General features: G+C 38.9%; 1 pseudogene; it reads left to right on the forward strand.

Annotated features, from left to right (window-relative positions):
• The window catches only part of LOC116099866, a 45,595-nt pseudogene that overhangs the window by 9,173 nt on the left and 18,352 nt on the right, over nucleotides 1–18,070 (forward strand).

The following is an 18,070-nucleotide window of genomic DNA, read 5'->3' on the forward strand; positions in this document are numbered from 1 at the left end:
ACATTCTTTATAATATAGCATAGATGGCAGAGACTACCTAAAAATAAATATTTTATATGCTGTGAAGAACACATTTATTATTCAAAAGGTTTATGATTTATAGCTATGGTTGAACCACCTTACAGGTTCCTAGTCAATGTACAAAATCTTAACTTTAATATTTGAAGTAAAATTTTAAATAGACTTTTCCATTTTAAAAGCAAGGTAGCAGTGAGTTGACATTTTTATCAAGACAAATATTAAACAATAAATAATTCTGAGGTGGTCTGATTTCTGTTATGATGTCATGGATCTATTGTGTAGATATAAACATGATTTGTTGGCTTATAATGTTCTATGATATCATATGTGACATTGCATGACAATGAAATGTAAATTTCTCAGACTTTTGAGATATGTAAAGCATTTTGCAATTTCTCTAATACATTGATTTAATGACCCTATTTTAATCCATACCACTTACTTACATGAGGTTTTGCTTTGCAAACCCAATGCATAAGTATAAGCACTTTCCATCCTATTATTGGTTACCATATCTTATAACCATTCGTGATGAATTTGTTGATTTGGGGGTTTTTTTGTTTGTTTTTTTGTTTTGTTTTTTGGATTCTTTTTGTGTTTTGTTTTGTTTTGTTTTGATTTGTTTGTTTGGTTTGTTTTGAGACAGGGTTTCTCTGTACAGCCCTGGCTGTCCTGGAACTCACTCTGTAGACCTGGCTGGCCTCAAACTCAGAAATCCACCTGCCTCTGCCTCCCAAGTGCTGGGATTAAAGGCATGCGCTACTACCGCCCAGCATGAATTTGTTTTTGAAAATCTAGTTCTCACGTGAGATCCTATTTTACATACTGTAGGAGAGCATGTTTAATAAGGATTTTAGGATTTTTCCAACCTTTGTACATTTAAGATTCCTTCAAGAAGGACTCCATAGTCCAACAAACATGACTTCACTGCAGTTTCTCATGACTTGCTCCAGACATGCCTCTATGGTCACTCACAGCAGCTTTCCTACTTGCAGCATCCATGCTGAGCTGAGTCTGCTGCCATAGTTAGCACACTGCTCTGACTACCTTGGCACTCTTTTAGACCAAAGTCTGCATTCTCATTAACCCACTAGTACTCCTGGAAACTAAAAACATCCTACTTTTCACACCCCATATCTCTTATTCTGTGATGGAATGGTTGCTCTCCAAGTTAGGATTTTGATTGCTGTGATGACACACCAAGACCAAAAACAACTTGGGAGGAAAGGGTTTATTTCACTTATACTCCCATTTGACAGTTCACCATAGAAAAATTTTGGAGGAAAAACTCAAGCATGGCAAGAACTTGAAAGTAGGAGCTGATGCTGAGGCCATGAAAGGGTGCTGCTTACTGGCTTGCTCCCCATTGTTTTCTCAGCCTGATTTCTTCTAGAATCCTGGACCACCAGCCTGGGAACAGCACCACCCCCAATGGGTCCTTCCCACCTAAAATACTAATTAAGAAAATGCCCTACAAACTTGCCTACAGCTCAATCTCATGGAGGCATTTTCTCATTAGAGGTTTTCTCCTCTCAGATGACTAGCTTGTGTCAAGTTGACATGAAACTGACTGGTTAAGATGGTTGTGCCAAGTGAAGTATGCTTATGTGGTTACAATGTATAGCATTTTCCAATATCTAGTTTATCCAGCTTAGAAAAAACCTCAACTGTGGGAGAAAAACATTGATATTTTAATGTGACACATCCAGTCTGACTCCCTTTCTTTAACTGTCCTATTTCTAGTAGGTCATATGGACACATACCCCACCTATGCATCTTTGTTTATGGTGGCATGATAGTTATATAATACTGGAATGGCATACATGTTTTCCCAAAAATGTTAACAGCAGCTTCAATTCAGTTATAGAAATTCTTCTGGCAAATTGAATTCAGAAATAGAAATTAATTTTGGTTAAATTTAACCGTTGAGTTTTTATAAATATAGTGCTCCATCTTGGAGGGTTTTTACCATAATTTGATGATTTAGATGAAATGGAAACTGACTACCAGTCACACTATAGCAGGATCTTGTTCCCTTGAGTCCATGAAGCTCCTGCTCAAACATTTCTGTGAAGCACATAGGAAAGACTTAGGCTCTGAATGCCACCAGTGGCTATCTAGTGACTGCTGTGGTCCCTAGGGAAAGTACTGAAGATGAAGAATGGAATTGTGTTCTTCTGGATTACATGTTCCCACCTGCCCACCTGCTGCCTCCTTCAGTCTGCCTCTCCACAGTAACAAATTTTTTTCATCAATAAAATTGCTCAAGAATCTGTGAGCACATGGTCTGCTATCAAAGCCCAAACTTTAATTAAATCAAAATAGGGCACATTTTATGTACAGAAATCACTGTTGAGTAAACTAAAATCCTATCTCTCCATGCTTCACTGCTGTCAGCTCTGACTTTTAGAGCTAAGACGAGATTGGACTCAGAACAGCAATGAAGCAGCTCAGCTGAGTGCCTGAGACCGCTGCAGCTAAGTTTCAATTTCCTGCCTTCACAGTGGACAGAGTTTGAAAACAGAGAATGGATTCTTCGGGAAATACACAAAACTGTGTGTGTGTGTGTGTGTGTGTGTGTGTGTGTGTGTGTGTGTGTGTGTGTTTGATGTGATGCAGTGGTTGATTTCTATTTCTGCAGGATCCATGAGGAGATGTACATGGCCAGGCAGGCCCACTAGGGACTGCATTGCATTTGCTCAGCCATTTTCTTTGGTGTCAGCACTGCCTATGAGACTCAGCTTTGCATTTTATGTTCTCTCCAGAGCCTCATGACAGGATAAAGTGTAATAAAACCTATGTTTTCCTGTGACTGGACTTATTTTTCACTTTCAGTTTTACCTATGGGGTTTTTCAATTTTTCCAATGGAAATTTACAGTACCATAGACTTCTCAGCTCACACATCTCAGAAATATACAGTGGCCACATGAGACCTGTATTTCCCTGTGTGAATCACACTGAACACTCAGTTATTCTGGCACGCCTAGTGAGGCAAAGCAGTTGGCACAGACACCACAGTCAGGAATACCCCACTCCATGATCTGCCTCTCTATGAGAGCTATAGGATTGTATAAGGTTAAGTAGCACTCCACTCCTCAATCAACGCAAACACAGCCAGAAGGGCTAGCTCCCTGTGGGTCACAGTGACAAAACCAGTCATAGCACTAGGTCAAAAAAATAGGCAAAAAAGGTCTAGTATTCTATTTTAATTTACAAAGTAAGGAGTAACTCCTCTAAATGGATGAGTAGGTGCCTTGAGGAAGGGCTCTCTTTGAAATTTGTATCTACAATCAACTCTTTCTTGAACTATTGAGCTACAGACTAAGAAAGCTACTGAAAGATTGAAGCTGAAATAACATGCATACACTACATATTTGTTCTTCAATTGAATAGGACATTAAAAATAATAGAAAATGAGGGAGAAAAGTAGCCAGACTGAGAAGGTGCTAAGAAATGAAAGAAAATAATTTACTATAGTCACTTAAGCTTTGTGGTTTGGGATTTGGGACTTTTAAAACTAATATTTGGCAGCAGATGATAAAGATTGTATATTAACATCTTCATAACTCACAGGGATAAAGTATTTACCTATAAAGAATCAGCTGTAAACAGGTGTGTCTACTCAGCTATGCACACACACACACAGCTGTGCTCATATACGACCATACATGCAAACAGTAATGCCTTCACACACTGTATTCCCACATAGCCGTGCATGCACATACAGATTGTACAACTGTACTCACACAGAGATGTGCATGCACATACAGATTACACAACTGTACCCACACAGAGACATGCATGCACATAGTTTACCCTCTTGCCATCATCACTTCTAAAGCATACACAACTTATGTTCATTACAAAGTATATAAAACTTATGTTCATTCCCCTGTCCTCATGGGTATGCTAGAACACTAAGAGTATTAGAGGGTATCAAGGAAAACATTGAGGCATGAATGAATAACACCCTAGCTCCTTGGTGATCAAAAAGGCTCTAGAGACCATTGAGTGAAAAGATATTCTCCATACTTCAATTGTTAAAACAGCCAGACTGTTTAGTCCCTGGGTACAAAAAGGACAGTATTTGGATGTTGGACTGCAACATAAGGAAGTAATCAAAAATCTAGCAAAACAAAATATGTACCAAGATGTTCACAAGAGTATTATTTAAACTTGCAGAGCATGCAAAAAGTCTGAACTCAAGCCAATAACACAAAATGGAACCTGGTCAAGAAAGATGGACTATTAAACAGACATTATGTTTTCAGAATGTCTTTAAAGGAAACATATATAATGTGTTATAAAGCTTAAAAATGCATAGCTAGAGGTATTCTTTATCCATGTTTTTTTAAAGAAATTCTATACACAAAATTAGCCAAAAATCATGAAGAACCCTTTTCTATCATAGCTGAAGGAACACAGAAAGAAGTAGCAGGAAGGACTAAAAATAAAGCACACAATTAAATTATGTAAATTTCAACCCCAGATAAAGAAAAGTTAGCCTAAAAGTTCCATAATGGCAAAAATCATACTTTTTTAAATTGCCATGTCTACAAAATCTAACGTATTCATACAGGGTACTTCCTCAGTGTTAGTGCTGACAGAAGTGGGGATGGACTGAATACATAGTAGTGATGAAACTTTAAGTATTCTGCATCATCTAAGTCACTAAGAAATTCACAGGCATGGTGGGAGAGTATTGTTAGATAAGTTTGGGGGTGTATGAACAGTGCACCGGTTATTCAATATGAACTCAATCCCATTTCTATAAAAGGTTTTAGACAGACATCTATGGAGATCTGTGGGAAATTAATGTGGTACTTTACAAAAAAGTAATTTCATATTCTCTCATCTATGTTACATTCAAGAACTCATTATGAAGTTGTTATACACTATGCCTTAGCCTCTGCTGATGGTTTCCTTTGTCATTTGGTAAGGGACAAGGAATCTCTGGGATTTGTTGAGATCAAATTTGAAATATATTCCTAGGCTTATCTCTGAGTCTGTTCTCCAGTCAGTGACATTGTTTGGAAGCAGTTCAGCTTTCAGAAGACAGGGCCTAACTAAGGAAATAGGTCAGTAGTGGAGGTCTTTAACAGTTATAGCCCCACCTATGATTTCTGGGCTTTCTGGGCTTGACAGTTATAGTCCCACCCATGGTTCCTGGGCTGTCTTTATTTCTTGGTTCAAAGTGACAGGTATGCTGACTCCATGCTCCCTGTACTATGGATGGAACTACTCTGTAGTGCCTTCCTCCACTCTTCAACGCTTCAAATTCTCAAACTGTGAGCCAAAGTAAATATTTGATTCCTACAATGTTTATGTCAGGTTTTATTTTAATTCAAAAGGATGATTAATACAGGATTCTTAAACAGGAAATCAAGAAAGTGACAGTCACAGCCGTATTGGGAGAAGAATACTCTATTGGTTCTATGCTGACCACAGTGAAAACAGAAAAGGCCAAAGGTTAGACACAGTCACATCAGATACAAGCAAAATAACCTTTAAAAGAGAAACTTGACAGGAATAATATAAGACAGAGGCACAGCCCATAATCCCCTTGGGAATGTTGGAAGTGGAGAAAGCCATATACTATGGCAAAATTTTTAACTTGAATGACAAAATTTTGATATGGTGATATTCTGACTAAAAAGAGAAACATATGAGGAAGGATTGTGAATGAGACCTCTCACATAGTATGGTGACATTGTGCAACCACCACTCTCTGGAGAGATAATCACCTGAACATCCCTTGCCTCAGGTAGGAATCAAAACCGAGGAGTAATGGCCCCAACATGGGGATAGACTGATGTTCAGAAGGTCCAGAGGTAAGTATTGCTCTTCAAGAAAAAGAAAAAGTGTATTTAGCTTTGAATATATTTCTTCCACATCTGTTGTCAACTACAGACTAAAGGCCCATCAACATGTTGGGCCCTGAGATGTTCACAGAAAACAAAAGCTTAGCCCTTAGTTTTGTATGTTCATCAACAGAGGCTATGTAATAGTTGTATTTCTACTCAAAAATAGTGAAAAGAAAATTGTAGGTTTGGCCCTTAAGTATCTGCTCTTAAATTACCTGAAATTTATTGATGTTGGAAAAATATTGTCATCATATTCATCCAACAGTATGTCATAGATCTACACACAGTGAAATGACTTTGAGCTAACTTTGTTATCCTCTTCAGGAAAAGGAATCATAGGGGTTTTCTAAAAATTATCAAATAGAGTAATGGCAAAACCTCCAAACATATTGACTGTTAGAGCCATTCATTCTGTCCATTACAGCTTAGGAACCAGTCAATACTAAAATCTTAAACATAAACTTATGAAATGCTAAATCCTCTTCCAAAATAAACTATGAATCTCTCAAAATGCTTGTGTATAATAAAACAAGACAAAGAATTTATGTATGGCCCCAAGTGATACTTTGAAGATTGCTTTTAAAGGTCACATTTGAAAAGCAATTCCAGAAAGAATGTTATCTATGGGATAAAAATTTAAATCCCTTTACTTTTTACATTTTAGTCTTTCCAAAAAAAAAATGCCTTAATGCCTCATTTGATTTGTATCAATGCTTTAAAAGACATAGCAACAACAAAAATATTCTTATATTCTCAGCTCACCAATTTTTTAATCATATGATCTGTCCATATCAGACTCACCATAGAGAGATGTAAGGATGGCATTGCTCTCTGAAACAAGGAGGGGAAGTATTGCTGTACAAATCACAGCATGATGCTCTCGCTAAAACAGAACTTTTTCCCTAAAACACACTGATGGGGCTTGCACTAATTGTTCAAATCAAAGGGTTCCATGTAATTATTCAGCACATACATACTGCATATGCCAATCAAATACAGACTCCCTTTTCTACTCTTCCCCCATTTTCATACCAGAGTGCTGACTCCTTGTTCAAGTATCTCTTTATGATAGAAATATGAGGGACTTGGCTTTCTGTGTGCTGTATTTAACTTAATCTTCCAGGTTCTTACCTTTCCTGTAAAGTATCTGTTTTCGTTCTTCAAGGGGCTGAATAATATTCCATTTTATGCTTTATTATATTCTGTCTATTGCTCTCTTGGCTGACACCCAGGTAGACTGTGTCTTAATAATTGTGAATCGTGCCACAATATGCATGATTCAGTATGTTTCTCTTCTGTGTGTTGATTTCAATTCTTTTGAATAGATATCCAGAAGTTGGGTGGCTAGATAATATGATAAACCTGTTTTTACGTTTTTCTGATTCTAATGTGGAAACTAGGGATTGGGGCCTACTTGGAAGAAGTAGGCCATGGCAATGAACCCTGATATATCTTGTTACTAGTCTCTCTCTCTCTCTCTCTCTCTCTCTCTCTCTCTCTCTCTCTCTCTCTCTCTCTCTCTCTCTTTCTCTCTCTCTTTCTCTCTCTGCTTCTCTGCTGCCAGGGGGTGAACAGTTCTACTTCTCAATACCTGCTACATTGGTACCCACCCACTGGAAATAATGCAATCAGCTTTTCATAGACCATGTCTTTAACCACAAACCTATATACTCTGTTTTAGTTACTGTTCTATTGCTATGAAGAGACTACTCTTTTTTTTTTTTTTTTAGTTTGATGATTTCTTTATTTACATTGCAAATTTTATCCCCTCCAAAAATCCCCTATCCCATCCCCCTTCTCCCTGCTCACTAACCCACTCGCTCCCACTTTCCTGTCCTGGCATTCCCCTACACTGGGGCATCAAGCCTCCACGAGACCAAGGGCCTCTCCTCTCATTGATGTCCCACAAGGCCATCCTCTGCTACATATGCAGCTGGAGCCATGGGTCCCTCCATGTGTACTCTTTGGTTGCTGGTTTAGACACTAGGAGCTCTGGGGGTACTGGTTGCTTCATATTGTTGTTCTTCCTATGGGACTGCAAACCCCTTCAACTCCTTGGGTCCTTTCTCTAGCTCCTTCAGTGGGGATTTTGTGCTCACTCCAATGGATGGTGGTGAGCATCCACTTCTGAATTTGTTAAGCACTGTCAGAGCCTCTCAGGAGAGAGCTATATCAGGCTCCTGTCAGCCAGCACTTGTTGGCATCCACAATAGTGTCTGGGTTTGGTAACTGCATATGGGGTGGATCCCTAGATGGGACAGTCACTGGATGGCTAAGGCCACTCTTATAAAAGAAATTCTTTTTTTTCTTTTTTTTTAGAGATTTATTTATTTTATGTATATAAGTACACCATTACTATCTTCAGACACACCAGAAGAGGGCATCAGATCCCATTACAGATGGTTGTAAGCCACCGTGTGGTTGCTGGGAACTAAACTACCTTTGGAAGAGTATTCAATTCTCTTAACCACTGAGCCATCTCTTTAGCCCATAAAAGAAATTTTTTAGCTAGGGACTTGCTTATAATTTCAGAGGGTTATTCCACTGACATGGTGGGGATCGTGGCAGGAGGCAGGCAGATATTATGTCAAGAGCCATAATGGGACATGCTAATAACTAGCAGGTGATTGTCCTGAGACGGCCTGCTTCGGATTATATATAATCTGCGACAGGTTCGCCCTTTTATAGCAAGGCAGTAAGGGATTCATTTTAGGAAAGATGCCTGCTACTAATATGCATTTCCTGCTATTATTAAACATATATAACAACCACTAATTAATAGCACACCCCTCTGGAGCAGATCTCTGCAGATTCACGAAGATGTACTATCTTATAGTGATGCTATATAGACAAATAGATGGCTTCTTAGGTCTTAATGATGATCTTATAAAAATTCCTAAAATTATATCTGTAATTATTAAGTTCTTTTATAGTGGGACGGCTATTAGGTCCTTTTCTGATAGTCAAAACTGCAATGAGAACCCTGTCAGTCTCCCAAGTGTCACCAGTTAATTGCTCTTAGATAGTAACCAGACTTTCTTCTACCCAGAGAATATTCCAAGAGGTTGTAAAACAATCAACCAGAGGTCATTAAAAGGGAACTAATGATTTATTATAGGTGCTAGGACAGAAGATTAAAATATTGACTGAGTTTATCTATACAAAACCTCACTATAACTTGGTTATAGTTTTAAACCTTCAGTGAACCTTTGGAGCTGAGAAAGGTGATAGATGTTTAGCCAGATAATTACTCCTAATGAATATGCATATAAACATTCTCTGTTGTAAACTTCTATTTCAATTTATGATTTGAGTTTTGTGTGAACTTGTGATTAACTTTGTAACATGTGAACATGTATTCTGGGGACAAAGAGAAGAAAGAGAATTTTTCCTCCCCTCCCGCCTAGAAGAATTTTTTTCCTTTTCCTGCTTAGGATCTTTCTGCTTTTCCCCTGAAGAGAGCTTTCATAGGAAACTTTTTACAACTTAGTAATAAATGCGGTAATTACTTTTCTAAGTGTCCCTTTTTCTTCCTGCGACTTTTGACTAGCAGATTGAAAGAGCCAAGCAGTTCCTGCTGAGATAGGACAAAGGCCACATTACTTACTGCCCCAGGGTTAAGGTTACAGGTATCAATCACCTAAGCCAGCAGCTTTTTACCTTTGGAAAGAGCAAGAAAGTTTTTAGGACTTTTTAGAAGTTAACATTAGCATTTTAGAACAGGTTAGAGAACTATAAAGCCCTGAGATGCTCAGACTTTAAAGTCATCACCAGAGGCCTATTCTGTGCTACTCCACCACAACCCTCTCCCAGCCAGGAGGCTCCAGGCACCATGACACCATGCTTCTCTAAAGCAACTGAAAGCTTTATATTCTGATCTGTGGGAAGAGAGAATAAAAGACTCAGAGCCTGGCGTAGGCCACTCTCAGTGATACACCTACTCAAATAAGGCCACACTTCCTAAGCTTTCCCAGTCTTACTATGTGATGACTAAACATTAAAACAAATGGATACCATCCTCATTCAGATCCTCATGGACCCCCTTTCCTCCTTTCTGGTTATTTCTTCCAGGTACCATGTCAATAGCATCAAAGGTGACTAGTATTTGGTCTCATTAGTTACAGACTCATTTTCTCATCCATCAACAGTGGGTAACAGTTCCTTTTTCTCTACACTTATACCAGCATTTGTTATTTTTGCTTTCTAGAAGAAAGTCACCATTCTATCTGGAATGAGATGATATGGTATTGTAGCGTGACGTACATTTCCTTGATGACTACAGATAATACTGAGCTTTTTTTCCCCCATGGATTTGTTGGGCATTGTCATTTCTTCTTTTGAGAAGCTTCTGCTTCATTTGCTCAGTTTTTAATTGAATGACCTAAAAAACTAATACTTCTAAAAGATTCTAAACTTAGAGTCATGAGTAGCCAGCTCTGAGCACCATACTGTTTGTGTTTCTAAGTGTCAGAACCACAATAATGTCTCGTGAACTTTATTCTAAGCAACTCACACCCCTCTTGAAAGTTTCACTGTACATGCTCAGAAGCTAGTGATATCAGAAAGGCTACCATGGACAGCCCAGTCCAGAGATGCCAAAGGAGATAGACATTAAAATCTTTGAAGTCTCATATATCTGAAGAACTGGAATGGGAGAATTGGAAGTTCTGATACCTTACCTGAAATCTTTTAAGTTTTAAATGCTGGCAACTATAGGCTGAGTACCTCAAATGATATACAAACACAGTATCTGAATGTCAAAATGTTAAGTTCAGGGATGCTCAGCCAGTCTATAAAAGTACTCTAAGATCTCAAACTTTTTATATTTTTAATAATAGATACTCTAAACTTACCATTCTAAAGTTATATACATTATAGATAAAAGTTGTAAAGAAAATGATAAGGTAAAACTTTTGCTTTCTCCCTCTTGAAGTAAGTAAATGTTTGTTTATTTATTATTTATACAGGGTCTCAAATATAACAGGATTACTTTGAACTCACTATGTAACCAAGGATGATCTTGAATTTCTGATTCTCCTGCCTCCACATACCAAGAGCAGGTCTAACAAGTACACATACAGTTATGGAAATCAATTGTGTTCATGGTAGGCTAGCACTCTACCAATTGAACTACATCCCATCCCTGGCCCAAATATTTCTTAATTAACAAAACTAACAGTATAAAGTTAATATAATTCATAAAATAGTAACTTTATCAACATTTAAAACTTTAGGCCAGCAAAGTAGCACTTTCTACCAGGGCTAACAATATAATTTCAATCCTAGGACTCACATGATAGAAGGAGAGAATCAACTCTCTCAATTGTCCTCTGACTTCTGCATACATGTCATGGCATAAATGAGGTGCAGAAGCACGTACACACATATACACAAAAGTAAACCCATTGAATTAAAAATTTGCTCTTGTAAAAAATTGCTAAAGGATGTTGCAGATCAGCAGTATTACAGAATATTTAAGAAAGGATGTGTATTCACAATGCACAAAGGCCATTCAAACTCAACAATGAGAAAATAAACAACAATAAAAATATACAAATTGGCTTGGAGATGCACAGTGATAGTGGCCTAGTGTGCTTGAAGCCCTGCTTCCATCTTCAAGACTGGAAAAAAGTCAACTAAACAAAGAGTCAAAAATAATATACAGAGAAAATACACACAAGAAAATATTCAAATTTTAAATTACAATCATAAGACACCATTAGATTACATATTAAAAGAGAAATTTAAAGGACTTCTGTCGCAGGGTTTTACTGCTATGAGCAGACACCATGACCAATGCAAATCTTACAAGGACAGCATTTAATTGGGGTTGGCCTACAGGTTCAGAGGTTCAGTCCATTATCATCATCAAGACAAGAACATAGCAGCATCCAGGCAGGTATGGTGCAGGAGGAGCTGAGAGGAGCAGGAGGAGATGAAGATGTAGATCTTCATCTGAAGGCTGCTAGAATACTGGCCTCCAGGCAGCTAGAACAAAGGTATTAAAGCCCATGCCCACAAAGCCACACCTAATCCAACAAAGTCACACCTCTCAACAGTGCACTCTCTGGGTCAAGCATATACAAACCATCATAGACTGCTTATCCAATTCTTGAAAAAGAATAGTAAGAAACTAGCCCACATGCAACCAGTTAGAAGGGAGAATGGCAATATGGTGATTTGAATATGCTTGGCCCAGGGAGATTAAAAGTGTGTACCACAATGCCTGGGTCTAAGCTTTTCATGGCCTCTATTCTCAAGATCCAGATCAAAAGCCTGGGTCACCCAGTCTCAAGATCTGGTAGATCACAGTTGTGCTCTCTTTGATACTATACTCCTGCTGTGCATATTCTACTTTATGACTTGGTGGGTCCAAGAACAGCCAGCTCATGATGAGTAGTTCAGGTCACATGGTAATTTGCTATTCTATTGTCAAATGTTCAGTTTCCACTAAAGCCCAATAGCAGGCCAAGAGTTGTTGTTGTCTTTTGTGGTTACTCCACCATCCTGAAATCTCCAAAGTGCTGAGATCTCCACTACAGATGAAGCTATACCTACACCAATAGCTCCTGGCCTCCCTTCTGGCCTCCAACCCTGCCACAAGGTGCCAAGCCTCACGTCTCTCTATGACCCTATTAATCCTAGGGTCTCCAAAAGCAACTGAGGCTCAACCTTCATGAATGGCTTCTCCTGGCCTTTCATAATACTAAGTCTTAACTGCTCTCCATGATCTCTTCAATTCTGCAGCTTTCATGTCACCAAAACCATTATCACATGAAAGACTCTTACACATTACCAACACTGGCTGCCAGATTGGTATGCAGACTTAGACCTCTCTGAACCACAGCTTCTGTGTCCTGATCTTGGGAAAATACTTCCAAAAATTTTCATTTCAGTGTTGCTAGTATTGTAAGTGTTCAAGATAACCAGTGAATGAAACCCCAGACTCAAAGAGTATGCAAAAGCAAAGAGCATTTATTAAGCTGAATTTCCTGCATGCAGAGTCTCCACATTTTGTGAATGGAGACACCTAGTGGACTTGAAGGCCTAGCTTTTACTGTCAGGGGAATTCCAGGAAGGGATATGTCCCCTTTTACCTTGATTGGTTAGCTCTATCTCTAGGAGTCTGACTAATTTAACAATCGGTTAGGCTCTGGAGACCTTCCTGGGGGAATCACGTACTCATTCTAGCCTAAGTCTCACTTCAGGCCAGATGACAAGGTGTGCTCGGATTGGCTGCCTGAAGCTGTGATTGGCTGACCATAGGTTCCTGGATCCAGGTTCTCATTTCTGGAAAACAGAAACTTAGGCCTAGTCTCCCAAACAGCCAGTGTGCTGCATGTCATGGAACCAGCCTGGCTCTGGCTAATTCAGTCCTCTCAGTATCTTATTAATCACCGATGATTCATTAGCACCAGCCGACCAGCATCTATTGTCCAATGAAGGCAAAAATTTCACTTGAGCAGAATTCCTAAGTCAGTATTTCACATGAATGGGACTGATAAGGACTCCCAAACTTCCTTTCAAACTACAAAAGATCATATTGAGTGAGCTAACCTAGACCCAAAAAGACAAATATCACATGTTCTTGCTCATCTGAGGGTCCTAGCCCCAAATCTTCACAAATGAAAAAGTTACAAGGGGAATATTGTTGGAGGGAGCAGGGTAGAATAAAAGGAGAATAGCAAGGCTGAGTGATCAGAGGAGGAAATGAGGAAAATCAAAAGCGCTGATTAGGAAGGTGAAAGGGAGATAAATACTAAAGAAGAAGGGAGGATAAAATAACTAAGGATTTCTGAAAAGTCATAAAAAATATAATATTACTCTCTCCCTAAAAATATCTATAATGCATGTAAGTCAGTACATAAGTATACATGTATAACTGAAGTTAAATTCTTCCATCTAGGCTGGCAATGCTTCCTCAAATAGCCATTGACTATCTAACAAAACCCCAATACCAGGCATGAGAAGTTCCTTTTGAATTGTGGGTCAGGGTTGCCCAAGAAACTCCCCTAATAGTATAAGCTATTGTTATTGCCCTTGGTTGCCCTCCAGAGGTAAAATATAAGTCACTATTACTGAAGACATCATGCACTTCAAACACAAGACCCAAAAGCCCTGAGCTGCAACTGACCTGTAAACCTCCTCCCTAAGGACTACCTTTCATAGTACCAGAAGGTGCCATGCAAGCTTCCAAAAGTGGGAAGCAACCAGCAGTTCTACCCAGCTATTACTCCTATAACCACAACAACAACCAGCATGGCACATGAACCTTAAGGGTTAATAGTACATCAGACCATTATGGTAACCAATATCCCTTTAACTGGACTAAAGACCCTCCCAAAAGAGAAAAGTCCTGTCTGGTATAGGAAATCTAGCCAACTATTTAGGGCTAATGAAGTCATGGATCTTGGAGGTTTGAAAACCTACAATGGCCACTTTATTAAACCAGCATGTGCCCTAAGTACTCCCTAAATATACTCAGAGATACGTAGTTCTCACCCCTCATCAAGGAAACTTCTCTTTGCAGCAGATAGAGACTATTACAGAAAACCACAACCATTCAAAACACAGAGTTGTGGAGTCCAGTCATTCATATACGGTATGACTTCTGTGCCTAAGAAGTTAGGGAACATTGTGAAAGAGAAGACAGGAAGATTTTAAGACTCAAAGGAACAAGTAACGGAATTTCCTGTGAGATCGTTGTCTCCTAAAAATGTCAGAAACTACATCCACAAAGTCTCACCAGTATGGCTCTGTAAACAAGAGTAAAGCAGGTACAATACCAACAGACATTCTAACATGGAAGAGAGAAATTCACAAAGCCTCAGCCCTATACAAAGAACTCCAGGCAACTAAGGAAAAGTGAGAATGGAAGAAATAGTCTTCCCCAGAGAAGAGCACAACACTTGATCATCCAATACCTAGAAAGTAGCCCTGAAAACATACACACAAATAACATTACATAGATTAAGCAGGTTGTATTTATTTATTTAGGAATATAAATATATATTTAAGAATATCTATTATATATAACTTAGGAATATATATGCCCTGTATATAACATATATGTCATATGAAATACACACAAATAGGACATATATGTTGTATATATAACATAAATATGTCATATATGTTATATATGTGTATGTTATATACATATATGTGTTGTGTACATATACTGCTCCCCATGGTTTGCTTAGCTTGGTGTCTTATATAACCTGGGACCATCTGCCCAGGGGTGACACCACCACACACATAAATTGCAATCAAGAAAATGACTTATAGACATGCCTACAAGCCAATCTGATGGAGGCAATTCCTTGGTCAAGGTCCCGTCTTACAGGTGTGTCAAGTTATCAACCAATATTAGCCACGCATCATTGCTACTCAGCAAAGCTAGTCACCGCATTGTCCATAAAATATTCCTGACATTCTCCCCATCTGAGTTCACTGACATGTTTTTTTCCTTAACTAGGTAAAACAAGTTATAATTTCACTTTATACTAAAATCATATCCCTATTCCAAGACCTAGTTTAAATCCTGCCTTCCTCACAAAGGGGCTGACTATATAAGAACATCCTTAGTGGCCATACCAAAACAGGGTAACAGGTAATAGAGGTTAAACTGAAAGTTCCACAAAAGATGGTACAAACAGTTGAACATTTCAGCCTCTTGAGAGCCAGGCCATGAGGAACGTGTATCCTTTTACTTTGAGACAACCAGACAAAACAACCAAGAACTTCCACCCAAAAAGCACTGTTTCTATTACCCTAGGTTCCACTTTTAATTAGAGGAAGCAGTGCAAATGAAAGGCTACAACGCACAGCCTAGCACTTTTACAAGTGTGAATGAATGCCCTGTGGGGTCTTTTTTTAATTGTGTGAGGACAGTAAGAAGTCTCTACAAATCATGGCTTCTCTGGGAAAAGTGTTAATGTTATGTAAATTAAAATTAGAAAGTCTATTTAACTGAAATCAGCAACACCAAGCACTGTGTGTGTGCAACTGCCCTGAGGGTGGAGCCTTCAGCCTGTCTACAGCCAGATCTCTCTCAGGCTGAGCCCTATCCACAGAGCACTCTCATTTTTATGAAATTCCCTCCACAGGTCTATATGTTGAATGTTTGCCCCTATACAGGGACACTACTTGGTGAAGTTCTACAAACAAGCAAGTGGGCTCCAGGGAGTTCATCCTTGGGGCCTTATCTAGCCCGATTCCTTCCTGTATTCCCTGCTATGCTTCCTATCAGTCCTGATGTGGGCTGCTCTACTGTGCTTATCCCACCACAATGCACTGAATCTTTTAAGAAGGAGAGCTCAAATAAACCTTGTTTCCTTTAAATTGTCCTCTTAGTCCTCTTAGTCACAGCTTTGCAGAAGTATCCAATACAATTAAGGAAGGATTGCTGCTTGGCTTCAAGAAACATTGTCGCTGGCTGGAAAACAGGACAAAGACATATGGTAAGTAATTTGGAGGAGGTAATCTAATGCCACTCTGACCTTAAAGTTTATCCTCTATACCTCATGACTCCTTTTGCTTTACCTTATCACCACTCTCATTTATAATGTTACCATTTTGAGGATTACCACAACAGTCTGGTAACTGCTTCTACTTTTGCAAGCTATTAATCCATTAGACCCGTTTTTAAAACAAAATGTGTGTGTGTGTGTGTGTGTGTGTGTGTGTGTAGACTCGCATGCACATGCATATAAACACAACACTTACCTCAAAAGGCATAAGAAATAGTTTCTTCTAGAGCCAAATAGAGGTCTGTGGTCCAAGAACACATTTGAGTTATCCATAATTCCATGCCCCAGTGTGGTAACAGTTTGATAAAGCTTTATAGTAACAGAACAAAGAAAGTGGTAAGTCAAACCACTTTTCAAATGTATTGCTGGAAACACTGGGTAGATGGCTAAAGCTAACAGGAAAAGCTCTTCAGTAGGTCTCAGATGCTGTCTGACAGCATTCTTAGCCTTTCAACTGGTTGAAGCAGAGGCCTGTTAATGTAAAGCTTTTACCTATTAGCCACAGAGTGTCAGGTGAGACACAGAGACATGGGCAAGGAGTGGCCATGAAGAAGCCTAAAAAAAAAGGCACAAGATAAATTATAACTAGATCCTGAACCTGCAACATTCCAACTCCTCCACAGTTGCTGAAGTTCTTAGCACTCAATCAGCCTTGCAGAAGATTCTGTAGAACATGAGTTCTTTCCAGGAACTTCCATTCACAGTATCCATCCTCACTCCAGAGGGGGAAACCCATTAGTTCTATGTCTGTAACTATATTGAATTCTCAGAAAAAGAAAATCTCACAAAGATAATGCCTGGTTCAGATATGATCACCAGGGAAGTATGTCTAGCCTTTAAAAACAAAATAATGTGAATTCTATATAACTTCTTCCACAAACTAGAAAAAAAGAAAATATTTCCAAGTTTATCTTATGAAGTCAGTATTTTACCTAAAATAAAGCTGCAAGCATTCTAAGAACAGGCCTCCATTGCTCATGAACACCTATGCATGTTTTTCAAAAGCACATAACAAACGTAAGCCAGCATTAGAGAAAAAGATGATGCATACAGTCAGGTGGGATTACACGAAGATTTAAGGTGGGCAGAGGGGAGCAACAACTAGAAAGCAGTCGGATCTCCACTTCCAGTGTGTATGAAATAGCAGAGATAGACTGACTATCTTGAAACTATTAAAAAAAAAATAAAATAAAGGGGCTGGAGAAAGGGCTTGGAAGTTAAAAGCCCTGGCTGCTCTTCCACAGTTCTAGGTTTTTTTTTTTTTTTTTTGGTTTTTTTCGAGACAGGGTTTCTCTGTGTAGCCCTGGCTGTCCTGGAACTCACTCTGTAGACCAGGCTGGCCTCGAACTCAGAAATCCACCTGCCTCTGCCTCCCAAGTGCTGGGATTAAAGGCTTGCGCCACCACTGCCCGGCAACACAGTTCTAGGTTTAATTCCCAGCATCCACATAGCAGCTCATGACTGGATTATCTCCAGTTCTGGGGAATATGACACCCTCATACAGACTTACATGCTGATAAAGCAGCAGCACATATGAAATAAAAGTAAATACGATTAAAAAACATAGAATAAAATCTTTGAAACCCCAAAAGGTAGACATTTCATTCCTTCTTAAAAGGGGGAATCAAATACCCACGGGAGGAGTTGCGGAG

This window comes from Mastomys coucha, unplaced genomic scaffold (genome assembly GCF_008632895.1).
Source record: "Mastomys coucha isolate ucsf_1 unplaced genomic scaffold, UCSF_Mcou_1 pScaffold20, whole genome shotgun sequence".
In the NCBI taxonomy this organism is placed as follows: domain Eukaryota; kingdom Metazoa; phylum Chordata; class Mammalia; order Rodentia; family Muridae; genus Mastomys; species Mastomys coucha.